Below are 18,571 nucleotides of genomic sequence, written 5' to 3' on the forward strand. Positions count from 1 at the left end.
CGCAGGAGCAAGTATTTCTGCACTTGGCAGATTTCAGATTCATTCACGTTCTGAGGGGCTCTGGGCGTGGCTGGGCTTGGACACAGGGGGCGCTTATGCTGGGACATAAGCCAGCCAGAGGGAAGGGGCTCAGAGAAACACCGCCCATTGTGTGTTTCCCAAGAACATCGCCACAGTCCCGCCAATGCAGGATTCGTTAGCCCCACCTTTTGCAGTTGTAAGCAAATGTCAACTCATGTGATGCATGTTCGCTGTAAAAAAGTAGAAAATGCAGATACTCAAAGAGGTGATCACCATGATCATCTAGTTACATGAAAAAAAAGTTTTTTGATGCCTATCTTTCTAGATAGCTTTTTCTCAAACGGGAATATGTCTGCGAGTTTACCCAAAGATGGCTCAGCCCTAAAGAATCTGCCTGCAGTGCAGCACACGAGCCTCAGGGTCGATCCCTGGGTTGGGAAGATCCCCTGGAGAAGGGAGTGGCTTCCCGCTGCAGTATTCTTGCCTGGAGAACCCCCATGGACAGAGGAGCCTGGCGGGCTACAGTCCATATGGGTCTCAAAGAGTTGGATATGATGAGGCACGAGCATGGTTTCACCCAAAGAATATATTAAGATTCAGAAACCTGGAACCAAATTCAGAATGTTGACTTCTGGGAATTCCCTGGTGGCCCAGTTGGTAGGACTCTGTGCTTTCACTGCTGGGGCCCAGGAATAGGACCCAGGTTCAAGCCTTGGTCAGGGAACTAAGATCCCGCAAGCTGTGTGGTGCAGCCGAAAAAAAAAAAAAAATTCTGACTTCTGGTCTAAACCTTTTTCTTTAGGATAAAAAAAGTGTGTGTGTGTCTTTCATAAAAACGAAACCATCACCTACATACCAGTTTATAATCTGTCTTTTATTCCTTTCTAACAATGGATTATGAACGTCGCTCCCTTGTCAATGAATTTATTTCAAGCATATTTTCTACAACTCTGCAGCCCTCCTTTATCAGCCTGCTACACCATCATGTATTGTCCCAGTCCCCAGTCGTCAGATATCTAGGTTGTCTCCTGGCATTTCCTATTATAATTATCACCAGTTGGCAGAACAGGATATTGAGATTCAGAGAAGTCCCTCCCATGTGTGAGAAGCTAAGGTACAAGCCAAGAGGACCTGGATGAGCCTGAGGAGCCCTGACCAGAGGGAGAGGCTTGCGTAGAAGCCCCCACATATGGGACTTCCCTGGTGGTCCAGTTGCCAGTGGTTAGGAATCCACCTTCCAATGTGGGCGACATGGGTTCGATCCCTGTTGGAGAACTAAGATCTCACATGCCACAGAGCAGCTAAGCCTGCATGCCACAGTGAAGACCCAGCATAGCCAAGGGTAAATAAATTTTTTTTTTTTTAAAAAAGAAGCCCCTGCAGAGAAGACACATGACTTGTCAGAGGGGTGGCAGGTGGGGGTGCCTGAGGAGGAGACCGCCCTCTCTTAGGCCCCCAGACTCGGCACACTGCCCATCCGGCTTCCCCCAGCCCTCTCCCTGTCTTCCTCCTCGAGCCCACTCGCCGCCTGCTCCATCCTTGCCAGCTTATCAATAGGTTAAGTGGTCAGGTCAGCGATATTGACCATTTGATTAGGACCTTGTCAGATCAATCCCTGGCTCATCTCACGGGCCTCCTCACTGGCCCACACCCCCGCCCTGCTGCCGTGCTGGGAGCAGGTGGCTGTGGAAGTCTCCCCTTGCCCCCACGTGGCACCCCAGAACCCAGAGCCCTCAGGCACGTTCAGAGAAGCTGAGAGCTAGCCCTGGCCTCCCGGCCTCGTGTCCTCATCCTGCCAGGTCAGGAGTTCCCAGCGTGTCTCCAGGTCTGGCCCTGCCCTGCCCTGCCCGCCCCACCCCTGCCTCCTGGGCCTGTGCCGAGCCTCTCCTGGTCCCCATCCAGGCGCTGGGTTCCTGTACTCCATACTTGTACGCACCCTCTTGCTTGCAGTCATTGGATCTTGCTTGCCCTGTGTCCTTCTCCCCTCAGAGACTGGTCAGACTGAGCTACCCACCCCCTGCTCTTGGCTGTGTGACCCCGGGCAAGTGGCTTCACCTCTCTGAGTCTCCATTTCCTCATCTGTATCGTGAGAACGATACTCACCAAACGGTTGAGACTGCAAGATCATACCCACAGAGCAGCTAACCACACCTGACACATACCTCGCACCCAGGAAATCCCAGCTGCTCTCACTCAGGGCCGCTCTGCTGGACTAATCTGAGCTGATGTATTTGTAGGGGACAGTGGTTCCACCGCGTGTTCCTCAGCAAAAATGTATGTGGGCAGTCTTCTGTGAGGCCAGTGGGCACTGTCATCCTCACTTGTCTAAGCTCAGGGTCATACTCTGGCCTGGGCAGTGCTGGGGACCCCCAGAGAAGCCAGCCCCCAGCCTGCCTGCAGGAGAGTCATCCTGGCTTCAAGGAGAGCTGAGGGGCCAGGACTTCCTTTCCTTCTCCTGTGAACATCAGACACTTCTTCCCCTTGTCTGCAGTGCAGCTACAAGGAACAGAGACTCTGGAGTCAGAGAAGTCAGGGTTCTAGTCCTGGCTCCTTAGCTTCCTCTGCCAGGTCACTACGGGCCACTTGCTTTCCCCCTCTGTTCCTCAGAGTTCCCGGCTGTGAAATGGGGAGAAGGCATCTTCTACACAGCTCCCATTCCTATCTTCCAGGCTCAGGGCCCTGCTGGGAATATGGCTGCAATTGCCACAGGCTTGCCTGCCTCTCCCGAGGGGAGAAGCTGTTTACTTGGGACAGGGGTCTGTCAGGCAGGGGGATGGGGGGCGCGGGGCCCAGAGAAATGCCACGAGGAGGAGAATTGGAGGCAGACAGGGCGGGGCGGTCCTGCCTGTGGGCATTGCCGCTGAGGGTGGCAGAGGGCAGAGACCGGGTGGGGAGGGGGCCGCTGCTAGAGGGAAATCCCAGCCAGGGGCGCTGCCTTGAGGGAAGACCCCAGCCCGAAGGCGCCGTCGACTCTGGGCCCCTGAGAGGCCCGGGGATTCCCCCTCCCGCCCGCCATCACTTACACCAATATTGACGGTTAATGCCGTGTCGCCACCGTGTTCAACACTCAGCGCGGCTAATTGTTTTGACTGGGAATCGGCAAGGCGATTAAACGCCATCGATTTTGCCCTGCGCGCTGCATCGATTTTTAAATTTCCTATTGATCCCGGCCCTAAATCTCCTTAACCAAGACCTCACGGTGGAGATGACAGCCGCTGATTAGCTCTGGGGGCGGGGGTGGGGGTGGGGAGCAGCCCCTGAGTGGGGGGAGAAACCCCAGCCCCTCCCTCTCCACAGGGAAGGAGGGTCCGGGTCTCCTCTGCCCCAGAAAATGGGGGCCCAGATAGAGAGAGGGGGAGGAGTTCGTCAGACCCCTTGTTCCTTTGACACCCCTTTATTCATTCCTATTTGGGCTTCTTTCTGGTCTCTCTGCTTGTGTCTACCTCCACTCCTCACCTCTGTATGTCTGGGTCTCCCCAACTCTTTCCCTTCTAACCAGCCATGTATCCATCTATCTCAGTTCATCTTTTTCTCTTTCTCTTTTCTCCTTCTGAACTCCAGTCCTGCCTTCACCAATCCCTTGTGTCCTTGGCTGGTCCTGGGCCTGAGTTTCCCCATCTGTGCTGGCAGACTTGCCACGAGATAGCCAAGCGCCTGCCAGACATCCAGGCCCGTGGCCATCCTTCCCGTCCCCCTGAAGTTCCCCCTCTGGAGACACGCAGGTGTCAGGTGGATGTGAGCCTCCTGGCTCTGTGACCCCCCCTACCCAGAGCTCTCCCTCTCTGAGCCCCAGCTTCTGAAGTTGCCCTCTGTCCACTCATGGGGACCCGCCTGGGAGGAAGGTCTCCCTGAAACCCTGTCTCCTTCTGCCTGTCCTACAGTCCCCGCCCCTTCTCTGACTGCCCGCGACAAGGGTGGTCTTTGTACAGGTTCAAGCAGCTTTTTCAAGACCACGTTCCCAGAAGGCAGGAAACGTGGGTTTCAGTAGGAGGCACTCAGGCCTGACCTTGATAACCAGCTCCCCCCCTTGCCAAGCTGTACAGGATCCTAGGAAAGTCATTTGCTCACAGCCTCGCCTGCCCCATCTGTAAAGTGGGGATGACACCAGCCGTCGCTTTGCCTTCCTGTGGGTCAGCGGAGAGGCTCAGCCAACACTCCTTGGAGAGGGTCTCCCCATTTCCCATCGACCTCTCTGTCCTCCTGTCTCTTACACAGCAGGCAGCGGGACTTTACCTGAAGACAGATTGCATTGTCTCCCAGCTGTTTGGACTGGGTCCTGCCGGCTGCAGCCCCAGTCATCTTTTCCAGCCCTCTCACTGAAGCCTGGGGGACCAAAGGCTTGACATTGTCTTTCCTCCCACCCGGTCCCTCCACCTGGCTAAAGTGGGTTTGTTTGCCAGGCTTGGCTCGGAGGCCACATCCCCCCTGAGTCTTCCCTGACCTCCCCTAGGATTTCCGCCTGCATCCTCTGCTTACACCGGTGTGTGGGCTTCGGCTTTTTTTTTTTTTTCAAATTGGGTTGTAATTGCTTTGGCTTCCCTGATGGCTCAGTGGTAAAGAACTTGCCTGCCAATGCGGGAGATGCAGGAGATGTGAGTTCCATCCCTGGGTCGGGAAGATCCCCTGGAGGAGGAAATGGCAACCACCTCCAGTATTCTCGCCTAAGAAATCCCATGGACAGAGGAGCCTGGTGGGCTACAGTCCATAGGTTCGCAAGGAATTGGACACTAAAGTTGGACACCGAGCTACTAAACAACAGTTGTTGCTTTACAATGGTTGTGTTAGTTTCCGCTGCACAGCAAAGTGAATCGGCTATATACATACATATCTCCTCTCCCTCTTGGACAGCCTCCACCATCCCACCCATCTAGGTCATCACAGAGCCCTGAGCTAAGCTCCCCGCGCTATACAGCAGCGTCCCACTAGCTGTTTTTGCCTAGCAGCGTACACACGCCAGTCCAAGTCTCCCAGTTCATCCCCCCCTTCCACCCTCTCCATGGCCCTGTGTTTGCATTCATTCCCTATGTCTGCGTCTCTTCCTACCCTGAAGATAGGTTCGTCGGTACCATTTTTCTAGATTCCACGTACATGTGCTAATATATGGTATTTATTTTTCTCTTTCTGACTTACTTCAGTCTCTGGCATCAGCTGTTCATTTGGTCTCCCTAGCTCACCTTCAGGCCCCCAGTGGACAGGGCAGAGACCTGGTTTGATCCATCTCCCCGTCTCCCACACTTGATCCAGAGCCCAGACGAGCCTCCGTATCTGCCGCTTGTTGTTTGTCGCTTAGTCGCTCAGTCGTGTCCGACTCTTTGCAACCCCATGGACTGCAGCCCACCAGGCTCCTCTGTCCATGGGATTTTTTTCCCAGGCAAGAATACCGGTATGGGTTGCCATTTCCTTCTCCTGGGGATCTTCCCAACCCAGGGATTGTATCTGGGTCTCCTGCCTGACAAGTGGATTCTTTACCACTTAGCTCCCTGGGAAGCCCAACTGCTGATTAACCACATGAATAAATGAGTGAACAAATACACCAGTCAGAAGCATCATTGTGGCTTTTATTCTCATCTCCCCACGGCACATAGGCACCTAATAATGAGTAACCCTTTCACATTCCTCGTTTGTCTCTCCCTGCAGTTGTTGTTTTTTTATATATATATTTATTTACTATTTATTTTTGGCTGTGCTGGGTCTTCGTTGCTACTCGGGTTTTTCTTCAGTTGCGGTGAGCAAGGACTATTCTCTACCTGTGGAGCCTGGACTTCTCATTTCAGTGGCTTCTCTTGTTGTAGAGCACGGGCTCTAGGGTGCAAGGGCTTCAGTAGTTGCAAGGGCTGCAGTAGTTGCAGGCTTAATAGTTGTGGCACATGGGCTTAGTTGCCCCACAGCAAGTGGGACCCTCCCGAACCAGGGAAGGAACCCATGCCTCCTACACTAGGGGGTGGATTCTGTACCACTGAGCCACCAGGGAAGCTGCCCAGAGTCCTTTGAGACACATAGTTGGTCAATTAGTTACTCCCTCTCGCCATCCATCCATTCACTGAAATCATCCTTCATGTCCTTCCTGAGTATCCCACATTTGCCAGGCCCTCTGCCAAGGGCTGAAGGTGTAAGACACAGTCCTTGCCCGTTAAGGAGGCTCCAGTCTGATGGAAAAAACAGATGTTCAGCAAGGGAAGGCATCAGAATACCCATTCATGAGCTGGGGTTTCTGAAGCTCAGAACCCGGAAATGCAGGTAGCCAGTGGCTGTCAGGACCTGAGTCTACAGTCACGGACTTGTGACTCCTGATGGTGCGACAAGAGCAGGTTCCCTCTGCCCCAGGAGGGCCCCCTCCTGCTCGAGGTGGTGACGCCTCTCAAATTCCCCAGCATGCTGACTTCCTTCTCTTCTCTCTCCAGGTTCTCTACTGGACCGGGTTGGTGGCCTGAATGTATTAGCTTCACTGCTTCTGCCCAAGAGGTAAGGGCTGTGGCTCCCCAAGCTCTGCTAATCACAGAGTCTTGTCTCCTCTCAGAAGCCCTGGCTCTCCCATCCTCGTCCCCGGCCCACCCCCGGGGCGCTGCCCTTCTTCTTCCTGCTTCCGTGCTCCACGTGGTCAGTCTGAGTGATGTGTGTTTTCATCCTCTGCGCATCCTGCGGCTTCCTGGCCAAACCCGTGATTCTGGACATTGGTGATGGTGGGAATTTCAGCTGATGAGGGTCGGGGCTCAGGAGGAGAGGTGAGGGTAGCTTGGTGGCTCAGATCACAGCTTGGGGTCAGGCCCTCCTGTGTTGGAATCTCTTTTCTGTCCCTTCTTAACTGCAAGTGGCTTGGGACAGTCAGAGCCTCATCTGTAAAGATGTGTAGTAACAGAACCCATCGGACATGCTGTCCTGAGGACGGAAGCCTAGGAAGGCCATTCAGGTTCCAGTTCTGGAGCCAGGGAGCACTTGCCCTGCCAGCGGCCAGCTGTGCGAGCCTCAGTTTCCCTGTCTGTCAAAAGTGGGTGATAACAGCACCCCCTTCCCTCCCCACACACACACACATGAAGAAGTGAGGACGAAAGAAGTTAACTCAATGAAAGCAGGAGGTTTCAGGAAGCAGGGGCTTGAGATACGTCTGGAAGCTTCCCTGGACAAGTTGGGGTTTGCGAGACGCCTCCTTGGATACCACTGAGACCCTGAGTTGGAAGCAGGGGTTCTCCAGCCACTCAGCTTGCAGGAAGCAGAGGCTGTGGGCATCAGCTCTGGGGTTTGCTCCACCAGCTTGGTGAGGCCTCAGCAGTGTGTGTCTGGGGAGGGGTAGGGACAGGGCCTCTGAACTGGAACCCGCCCCATGCTGCCCCAACCAGAGCAGTTTAACTTACACATCTCAGGACCCCAGGGAGGCCTCTACTTGCTTCATAGGCTCCTTGCTCTTGAGGGGTGGGGTGGGGTCACAGCCTGACTTTAAGAAACAGAGAAAGCTGTAGCCTGGGGTTGGTGATCTGGTGTGGTAGGGACTGCACCAGACTGGAAAATGCATTGGCAGGAGTTGGGGTGCTGCTTTTCAGCCCCACTGACTGTCCCCCAGTAGAAACATGCCCCCCATTTGTCAGCTTTTTGGATTTCTCAAGAGAAGCCAGAAGTCCAGACTGTTATGTGAAATCTCTCAATGTTAAAATATTGATTGCTGCTGCTAAGTCGCTTCAGTCGTGTCCGACTCTGTGCTACCTGATAGACGGCAGCCCACCAGGCTCCCCCGTCCCTGGGATTCTCCAGGCAAGAACACTGGAGTGGGTTGCCATTTCCTTCTCCAATGCATGAAAGTGAGGAGTGAAAGTGAAGTCGCTCAGTCGTGTCCGACTCTTAGTGACCCCATGGACTGCAGCCCACCAGGTTCCTCCATCCATGGAATTTTCCAGGCAAGAGTACTGGAGTGGGGTGCCAGTAACTCTCCACAATTTCAAAAATCTCCTTGTGGTTCGAACCGCATGTTTCAGGCAACCTTTGGTCCATGGATTTCCAGTTTTGCAATATTTAGTATAGACTTTCTCCCAGGAAAACGCATCCCTACATCTACTCAATTGTGCTCTGATCTCAGGATGCTCACAGACCCCCCCAAAGCTCATCCATGGACCCCATTCTAGCTGGTAAGGAATGTAGGAGTCTGAACTACTTTCTCCAAGAACCAGAAGTGTAGCTTTCCCAGGAACTGCTGTGTCTTCTGCTGCTCTTGATGTTGAAAAGAAGGTCAAGGAGCTTCCAGGCTGCAGAATTCATCTGGGGGCTAGAGGCTGGCTTTGAGGAATGCCCGAAAGTTGGGCTAAATAGAGATGTTTAAAAAGAATTCTGTGTCAGAGTTGGTGGAGGTTACAGTCAGGGCTGTGATTTTAGTTCTTTGTGTTCAAATAGATGTTTGTTAAATAGTTAAGGTTTCACGGACAGACACATGACAGATTGGATAACACGTGCCAGAGAGCTGTTATAGTCTAATGGGGAAACTGATATTTATCTGGGGCCACCTCTATGCCAGGGCCTGTTCTGGGCACTGGCTGCCACCCTGTGAAGTGGGCATGAGTCACCTGTTGTGAAAGAAGGAAACTGAGCCACAGACGAGATGTCACTGGCCTCAGGTCACCTAAGGTTACCATGGTAGCCATGATAGAGTCTGAATGTCTACCTGAACTTGACGCTTTCATTGTTCCATTTCACCAACACCTACCCCAGGTTTGGAATCTCCTCAAGGTGGCCAGTCTTTGTGCTTCGGGGATGAATTTGATTTGTGGGATGGGGTGCAGAGGGGGATACCTAAAGTCTTATTTGGAACCAACTCTGATCAATTTGGGGCTTCCCTGGTGGCTCAGATGGTAAAAATTCTGCCTTCAATGCAGGATACCTGGGTTCAGTCCCTGGATCGGGAAAGTCCCCTGGAGAAGGGAATGGCTACTCACGCCAGTATTCTTGCCTGGAGAATCCCATGGACAGAGGAGCCTGGCGGGCTACAGTCCATGTGGTCCCAAAGAGTCAGACATACTGACTAATACTTTCACTTTTTACTTTTCTGATCAATTTAGCAGTGCTGATACTAATAATGGATGATACTGTGACTGCTTGTCTGTGTGTTGATAGAAACTAGAGACAATTATATGGTAGAGATGTTTTTGCTGATGGAGTCTGTGAACTAAAGCAGACTTCAAGGCTGTTGCCAAATTACCTGAGTGGTTTGAAGATAAGTTCAACCCCCCCAGAGAGATGTTTGAAGGGAGCCACACCCTTCTAAGTCTATAATTTTGTTACAAAACAATGACAGCAAATGGCGTTCCCATCCCCCATTGTTTCTTGGGAGGTGACTAATTCCCCAAACGTGTCCAGAGGCCTCCTCAGTGCCCCGGAAGGAACTGGAGCGCTGGGTCAGCCTCTGGCACCCACGCAGCTCTCCCTCCTTCACTCCCTCTGGCCCTTCCTCTGGCTTGCCTCCCATCTCAGCCCAGGGCCTTGTCTCCACTCTTGGTTGGGCTCACCTTTCCACCCTTCCATCTAGGGCTCCCGAACCCCCTGGCCTGGCCAGGCCCCTGCCTTGTTCTTCCTTCTTGCCCACTGTCCCTGCATCTGATCGTATATCCTGTGTAGTGTTTCCCCGCCTTAAACTTCATGGAGGGGACGAGAGAGACATCTCTACTTATCCAGCACGTTGACACCCAGCCCTTAGCATAGTGTAAGTGTTCAGTTAAGTATTCATTGAGGGGGCTTCCCTGGTGGTCCAGCGGTGACACTCCATGCTCCCAGTGTGGGGGCACGAGTGCGATCCTTGGTCAGTAACTAAGATCCTGCATGCCTCATGGTGCGGCCAAAAAGAAAGGTATTCTTTGAATGAATAAATGAGTGAGCCAATAGACGTTTAAATCCACATCCATCCATTTATTCCTTCAGCCACCATCTTCTGGGGGTTCTTGTGTGCTGAGCCTTGTGCTGTGATCAAGTGACGATGCAGAGGGGAGGCAGCCCCGTGTGGCCTCTGGGGGGCTTCCTGGCTGGTGTGCAGGGGGTGGAGATAGGCCCAAACGCTACTAACCTGAACCTGGGGCTCAAGGAGGGGCTGGACCCTGAAAGAAGGGGGAGTCTTTGGCAGGAGGAGGTGGGAAGGCGTCTCCTGATGGCCTTGGAAGACAAAGGGGATGTTTCAGCCCAGGTCGGGGGTGGTCACTTGTGGAGACTGTGGATGCTGGCTTGGCCTGCGTCCCCGTGGACGTCTGAGGCAGGATCAGGGCTGTGGCCCTGCCTTGCCTCCCTCCCTCCTGTCCTTCCATCCTTCCACAAAAGGACACGGTGGCCTTCAGTGTGGACTCAGGCCCTGGGGGCCCAGAGATGACTCTGACCTGAGCGCCAGGGCCCACCTGGAGTGCCCGCACACCCCACAGGGGCCCAGAGTGCCCTGGAAGCTGGAGCTTAGTGGTGGGTGAAAGGCTTCTGGTGCTGGTCTGGTGGGGTGACTGGGACGAAACCCAGGACTGCATCAGGAGGAAGACATTGAGCTGCTTGGTGGGCAGGTCCTCTCTGGAGGGGGCCGGTGTGGCCTGGGACACTCCGGGATCAGAAATACCAGCCCACGTGGCCGCACAGGTGTTCTGAGAGCCAAGAACCAGAAAGTGGGGCCGGGAACTTGCTCTGATCCCTCAGGCCCGGCTAGCACCCAGGGAGAGGGCTCTGGTTCCAGGAATGGGGTGTGTGCTGTTGCAGATGTGGCCTGGGGGTTGGGGGCTGGGCCAGGCTGGAGCTTCATGGCCCTGGCTGCCTGGACGCTACTGCTTGGCCGGCCCCTGGCTGGTGCACAGGGTGCGGCTGGTCTGTGCTGGTGCAGGCAGGCCGGCTGGGCCATGGGTGACGGCGCTCCCTTGTCGAGTGTAGAGTTGGGTTCCCTGGGGGGCTGCTGTTTGTCACTGTGGGGTGCCGTGAAGCAGCAAGAGGTCCCTTTGGTGCCTCTGCCGTCCCTGGGTGGGTGGAGACGGCTGTCACCCACCCAGGACTGGGAGTATCTCAGGTGGGGCCTTACAGACGTGGAGGAGGCGAGAGGGGCTGGCCCTCTTAGCAGTTTCAGGGACCGATGAGTGCCTGGCGTCCCTGACAGTCCCAGGGCAAACAGAAGCTGGAGTGCCTGCCATCCAGCAAGCGTGGAGGCCCTGGGGCTGAGGGCACACACCTGACCCTGACTGCATACCGAGGGCACCGGTGAGGGCGCGGCGGCAGCAGATGCACCACAGAGCCTGACCCCAGACGCTGCCGTGAGCGCCTGCCCCCACCAGGGCACCGTCTCGCTCCCGCTGCTCCATGACCTCTGCTCATCTCCCAGCTCCCTTCTCTTCTCTTGCTCGCCCTAGGGCTCCACCTCCGTCCTCCTCTTCTTTTTACCTTGTCTTGGTCTCCATCCATGTCTGGTCTCTCCATCCCACCCTGGTGGCCTCCTTTTCCTCTGAGCTTGGATTAGCTTCCAGTCTTGAGTGCAGGGTGCGTATGGGTCCCTGTATAGCTTTCTGTCTGCAGCGAGAACCACGGCGGGGATATGGACCTGCTGCAGGTGGGGAGAGGGGCCAAGAAGAGAGAAGGAGAAAAGGTACATGAAGGAGAAGCAAGACAGGAGGGGCGCCCCCAACTCCAAGACAGCTTCTGAGGCACCTGAAGGGCCAGCAGCCCTCCTCCTCCTCCCCTTGGGGCGCGTGTGGATGGGAGGGTGGGAGAAATGGGGTCCAGGCATACGCCAGAGAAGAGTGGGAGAGAGACTCGCGGAGACTCAGAGTGTACCCCACAGCAGAGAAAGGCCTGGAGAGAAGGGGCAGTGAAGAGCAGGTAAAGAGCCAGCGAGACAGCAGGAAAGTCAGCCGGACAGAGAGGAGGCTGAGCGCGTGCACGTATAAGAGGGACAGCGCGCGCTGCTGAGGCCGCCAGGCTCGAGGGGAGGGGGCAGCAGGAAAGATGGGGCCTCAGGCCACGGGAGAAGGTAGCAGAGCCGTGGGGCAGGAGGGACACGCTTCATGCCCAGCCCCCGCTAGCCTGCTGAGCCCTAGGTGAAAGGGACCCACCTGAGGACCCTGTGTGCGTGACAGGGAAGACCCAGTGGCCGGGAGCGGGCAGGTGGGATGTGCCGCCACTACCCGCTCTGCGGTGCTGAGCCCAGTCTGCCCCGTGCCCTCCCTGTCCATTCGGCCTGTCCCCTCCCCAGCGCCTCCATCCCTGGGGTTTTGGTTCTGTTGTGTTTTGGCCTACATGGAGCCCAGAGGGCCGTGACCACAGAGAGCGCTGGGGCATCGAGGACTTCTGACCTAGGGGAGGGGGAGAGGCGTGTGTGTGTGTGTGTGTGTGTGTGTGAGAGAGAGAGAGAGAGAGAAGGAGACAGAGAGCTGGAGTCGCTCTGGGCTTCGCCGCCCTGGGCTCAGCTCCAGCTGTCTGTCTGTCTGTCTGTCTGTCTCTCCTGCCGCGTCACCTGCCCCCACCTCTAGCTGCCTGTGTCTCTGGAGCCCCTCTCGCCGGCCGGCGTCTCTCACTCGCGGTCTCCTCTGCCCGCCCCTCTCTGTCTTCGCTCTCTGTCTCGGCCTCATCTCAGGCCCTCACTGGCGGCCGGTCGCCTCTGGTTGGCTCCCGTTCCCCTTCTCTGGCTCCCTGTTCTCTGGCTGCCCGTCCTTCTCGCACCTCCGTCCCTGGCTCTTGGGTTCTGTCGTGCTCTGGCCCTCTGTCTCTCTCTGCTGTCTCCCCGCTCTCCGTGGCGGCGTGGCCCTCCATCGGGCCCTCCCGTCTGCCCTTCCCCGGCTCTTTCCCTGCCTTGGCCTCCTGTGTCTGAGCCTTTCTGGTCCCTTTCATGTCCTCTCTCTCCCCGTCTGTCTCTCACTCGCTGTGGGTCTCTCGTCCCTCGTCTCTGCGGGCCTCTGGCCGTCCATCCCTGCCTCTGTGTGTGTGTCTCTCGCTCCCCCTCCCTTCCCGGCTTTTTTTTCTGTCTCTAACACCCACACTCACATCTACCTCAGGAGTAATTGCTTTTGTCTGGGTTGGACTGGACTTGTGGTGGGGGGAGGGTGGGGGGAGCGGTGGTGCTGGGGGGGTTGGGAGGGACGGAGGTCGCTTGGTGGAGTTGAGGTGGCCTCTGCCAGAGCAGGGGCTGCTGAGGGGCAGAAGTCCGGCCACCTAAGGGGGCTGGGGGAGGGGGCCCTGGGCCCATGCTGGCAGGGGTCTGGGGCTTCTGACGGGGAGGGGAAGAAGGCAGACAGGTCCTCACGTTCGGATTTGGAGACAATGTAGTGATGAAACAGGCTAGCCAGCGTCACAGTGGTCTCGCCTCGAGCCCTCCCCCACTCAGATACCCACACTTCCCCCACCTCCGAAACGCCATCGTGTGCCTCGAGTCACCGTGACACACGTGGGGAGACACCCAGAGCCTCCAGCCCACTCGTGGAAACACACACGGCCATTGGCACACAGGGACACGCCAAGTCATGTAGACACACAGGAAGCACACTGGGTCTCAGACACTCACAAAAAGGAAGCAGCCAACATGCCAAAGACAAACACACCTACAGCCACCCACCAACACAGGCACAGAATCCACACACACACGGACACATGAGGACTCGGGTTCTGGTTCCCAGATGCTCACAGATCCATCCACGCCCAGACATACTCAGCAGGGGTCAAGCACACACCCCAGCTCCCACAGGTTTCCTAGAACCCAGGAACGCTCAGGCACCACGTTCCTAGGCCCCGGGGGTCACTGCGGTGCCCGCGGGCACACACCCACACTTCCGGCGCGGACAGGCGGATCCACATACACACACTTACGCATTTGGGGACACCCAGGTGGAGGAGACTCTGGCGGAAGCGCACGCCCACAGGGCCACCGCGCCCCCTGGGACACACCCGCTGCCTCGTGGTCACACGGGGTGACTCAGTGGCTGAGACACGCGGGGACACACAGTCCTGGAGTCCCAGCACCAAGCCAGAGGACTCACAGACTCGCCTCTCCAGGCACGCCAGGGATGCACGCATGCCCTACACACATGGCCGCTCGGCCACTGCAGCCTCCCCTGGAATCCCCTGTCAGATGCCTCACAAGCCTTCCCCCGCACCCGACGGTGCAGGCCAGGCCTTGGGGCGAGGCCAAGGTGGAGCTGCCCACAGAGACCCCAGGAGGGAGCAGCCAGGACTCTGTGGGTGGGCACCAGGCTGCCTGGGGGCAGCCCCACTGTCCTTGGTATCCACTCACCCAAGCTTATCCCAGCACCCCCCACCCGATGAGCTCTGGACAATGCCTCCTCAGCCCCCAGGTGCCCACTGCCCACCTCCCAGAGGTCCATCCCTCTTGTACCTTCAGAGGGTTCCATCTCCCTGAACCGCTCCCGATTGAGCAGGGACCTGCTTTATCCCAGGAGCTCTGTCCCTCCATCTCTTCCAGCCCCCTGACCTGCCAGTGGGACCCCCGTCCCCACCTGCTGCCCTGCCCACCCCATACTCACCCCCTCTCCTGGCTGTCCAGGCTCTCCCCCTCCCGCTGTAGGGGGCTGGCACCGGGTGGGGGGCCTGGCCCCTCAGAGGCATGGGTAAGGGGTCCATGGGGGTGGGGGGTCTGGGTGCGGTTCTGGGAAAGGGAAGCAAGGCAAGCAGGGGAGAGAGAGAGAGGCAGAGGCAGGCAGGCAGCCAGCCGGCTTTATATCCCTGCCGTATTGATCTACCATGTCACAGACCCGGTCGATAGCCAGCCAAGAAGGAGAGGGAGAGAAGGGAGGGGAGGTTTGGGGGAGGGCAGTGGGACCCCTATAGTCCTTGGCCCATCTGGGCCCTTCCTGGCAGGCTGCAGGGGGTCTGTTCCAGCTGCCCCCTCCCCAAAAGGGGCCGGTTGTGTCCTCCCCGTCTCCCTCTTGATTGTGGCCCTCTTTCCCTGAAAGCCGCCTTGGTAGAAGACTTTCAGCACAGGAGATCGGCACATTTCTTTCTGTCTCTGGCGGCTCTCGGTCTCTCTCGTGGGCACAGGGAATGGGGGTTTGGGAATGGGGAGCTCTGTGTTGTTCACTGTCTCAGCTCCCCTTGGCCCTGGGTTGGGCTGGGCAGGTGGGAGGCCCAGAGACAGTGTGGGCTTAGGACAAGGATGGGCGGAACTACAGATCTTCGTTCTTTGCTGTGTGACCTTGGGCACGCCAGAGAACCTCTCTGAACACACTCTTCTGAAGCCATCTTTAGCACAGGAGGGTGCTAAAACCCTCCCACCTTTAGCACAGGCGGGCTCCATCCTCATTGGTTTTCTGCCCTTTTTGACTTGAAGTTCCACCTCGAAGCTGTACTAGGCCAGTGCTAGAGATAGATGGTGTTTAGAATGTCTTTCTCCTGGTCCCCCCACCCTAGTAGCCTGAGAGGAGAAAACAGCCTCTTGCTCACCTCAGCCTCCTCTTCCCTCTGAAGAAACTGCTTTCACCTGTCCCCCACCCCATCTAGGGTTCCCCTGATGGGGTGGGAAGGGAGGGGTGTCTCCCTAGACAGGAAGCGGAGAAGAGGGGGGCTCCATCTAACGGGACAGCGCTGAGAACCCTGGGCTGTGCCTCCCTTCCAGATCCAGCCCTGCCTCTGTCTCCTTTCCGGGCCTCAGTTTCCCCGCCAGCCCCAAGCTGGCTATGGGATCCACAGGGGTTGGTGCTGCCGGGAGGCAGGGCCACCCGGAGGGTGAGACCAAGGCCGGAGGGGCGCCTGCCGCCCCCCCCTCCGCCAGGAGGGCCTGGGTCCCAGGTGCGGCCCCCTAGCCTCCAGCTCCCCGGGGCTCCGGCTCTTTGTCTGTCCAGACCCTCCTCCCTTCCCAGCCCAGCCTCCCCGAGAGGTTGAGGAATCACCTTAGCCTTGACCCGAGGGGGAGGGCAGCAGAGGGGCAGGCAGGCCCCACCCCGCCTCCTGCCCACGGCCATCCCCACAGCCTCCTTCTTGCTTCCCCGAGTTCCAGGCTGCCTGCCGCCCCCCCGCAAGCGACAGGCCGCTGCTCCCTTTGTTAGGGAGGGGGAGGGGAGAGAGCTGAGCTGAGGGGACGTGGCTTGACCCTCGACCTCTCCCCTTCCCTCCTCCCATCAGGGTCCCTAGGGGCTCAGAGCCCCCTTGACGGACAGTTCTGACCATCAGCCAAATGGCTCTGGGAGTGAGCAGGGGGCCAGGTAGGGGGGAGGGGAGGAAGGGCTGACTTGGGCCCTGAGCCCCCCAGAGGGGGGTGTCATGTCATGGGTGGCGGGGAGGCCCTTAGGACGAGGGGCAGGGGATGATAGGCACCCATATCTTGGGGGGAGCCTGATTTGACTGGGGGCTGTGGAAGCAAAGCGGGGCTCAGCCCAGAGACAGCAGCTCTGGACTCCGGATGGGTAGGGGCCTGGCCGGGCAGATGCCCCCACCCCACCCCCACCCGGCCTGCGGCTTTGGGAGTACAGAGAGGGTTTAAAAAAAAAAAATTAAAAGAAAAAAAAATAACAGGAGCAAGAGAAGCTGGGGGAAAAAATATATAAGAAAAAATATAATAAGAACTAAGCGGTGGCTGCAGGAGAGAGAAAAGGGCAGGAGGCGGGGAGGGGGGCGCAGGGGGGAGGGCGGCTCGGGCCCTGGTCGCTGCAGAGGCCCGGCCGACGGCCTCCGCGCTGAGCCCTCCGCGTCCCCCCTGCCGGCCCCCTCCAGCCCCGATCGATCCAGTTTCTTGGCAATAAAGCATTTTTATTGTCAGCTGCCCTGAATGCCAAATGTGAGCCTGGTCCTGCTCCCCCCTCAACCCGCTTCCTCGCCACCCCTCCCCCAGCCCTCCTCCACCCCCTCTCCTGCCGCCCCCCACCGCAGAATCCGCCTAGTCCATCACTGCGACCCCCCTCCTCTTCCTCCTGGTCCGTGTCAGCCGCAGTCCTGTACATGCTCAATAATCCACCAAGCCCCCTCCCCAGCTCAGCCGCTGGGCACCCCTCCCTGACTCCAAACCCAAACGGGAGCGGAAAGGTGGGCTCTGGTGGAGTGGACTGGGGGGCACAGAATGGACAGGAGGCTGTTGGGGCGAGCAGGTGGGAGCTGGTGGCCACAGGTTGAGGGAGCCCCGGCAGGAGGGAACAGGTGGGGGCGCAGGCCCGGCCCCTCTGGCTCCTGCCCCGTCTCGCCGTCGTGATCCCCCAGGGTCAGCTCTGCTCCCTCCACACTGAACCTGGGCCCCTGTCCATCCGGCCCCTGCCACTGAGGGCAGGGAGACAGGCTGGGGTTGGACACCCCTTGCACACACGGCCGCCTCGGCCCCTTCAGGTTCTGGGGACAGCGCCACACACCCCACAGGACCGCGGTGTGAGGGCCAGAGGATCGGGCGAAGCAGTTTGCAGAAGGCCCTGGCGGCCCCGCCGCTGCCGCCCTCCCTCCTGCCCTCTGTCCTCTCTTTGTCCCTCTCTCCACTTTCCCGTCTCTGTCTCTGTCTCTTTGCATCTCTCTGTCTCTGACTCTTTTCTGCCACCTCTCCCCCCAGGGATATAAGCACGCACACTCTTCTCTGTTCCCTGCCCCTGTCTAGTCCGGCGGCTCCTCTCCGCACCCCTCTTATTCTGCCTGGCTCCCTGCTTTTGCCTTTCTCGTCCCACCCGACCCCTCTCATTTCAGTCTCTCTTGGGCTACCTCCCCTCCCACGGCTGAGAAAATAAACAGAGGCCAGGTCCTGGAGAGGCAGGAGAAGGTGGGGGGGAACAGGGCTCAGCCCTCTCTCTTTGCAGGGAGGCTGGCCCTGTCTATACAGGCTGGCCCTGTCTACACCTGCAGAGATGGAACTGGAGAACCAGGTTCTCCAGAGATGAGCTGCAGAGACGGCCTGTGTTCTAGCCACTTGCCTGCTCTGAACCTTGGTTTGCCCCTGAAAAACGCTGCTCAGAGGGCACTATGGCCCTTCCTGTGGAAAACCCATGCCGCAAAGGCCTGGAGTTCTCTGGGGAGGGCACGGGGTGGGGGACTGAATCCTTCCACTGAGGGCATGGTTACCCCTCCACACAGGTGCCCCCAGATGGCATCTCAAGGCTGCAGGCCTGCTCTCTCCCTTCTTCTGGCAGCTGGGGATGGCGAGCTGAAGAGAACCTGGGTGCCAGGCTTTCCACTCTCTGGGCAGGGAGGTCGACTGCATCAGGGTGGCGCTTTAGGGAGCGGTGCAGGGCGTGACCACTGCCCACTTCCCCTGTCAACTCTGGCGGCCAGGGGCTGCCTCACTTGTCCCCAGATCTGGGTCTTCCCACGGAAGGGTTCCGGAGATCTGTGTGGAGCCAGAGAGGAGGTGAGGAAGGACCTGCACCCTGTATAGACAAGAGGAGAGAGGGACGGAGGGATGGAGGGGAGATGGCCGGAGGCGGGGCAGAGTGGGGGCCAGGGCTGCGGGTGGGGGGAAAGAGCAAAGGGGTTCAGACACCTGCGGGTTGAATCCATGGGAAGGCCGGGGACTCTGGAGACAACCCCCGGTCTCCTTGCCAAGCCGCCACCCTCCGCTGAGGGCTCGGTGACCCGCCCGTCATCACATCCCTATGTTAGGGCATTGCTTACATCACCCCCCCACCCCCAACCCCGGGGTCTCGCAGCGACC

This window comes from Budorcas taxicolor, chromosome 18 (genome assembly GCF_023091745.1).
Source record: "Budorcas taxicolor isolate Tak-1 chromosome 18, Takin1.1, whole genome shotgun sequence".
Taxonomy (NCBI): Eukaryota; Metazoa; Chordata; class Mammalia; order Artiodactyla; family Bovidae; genus Budorcas; species Budorcas taxicolor.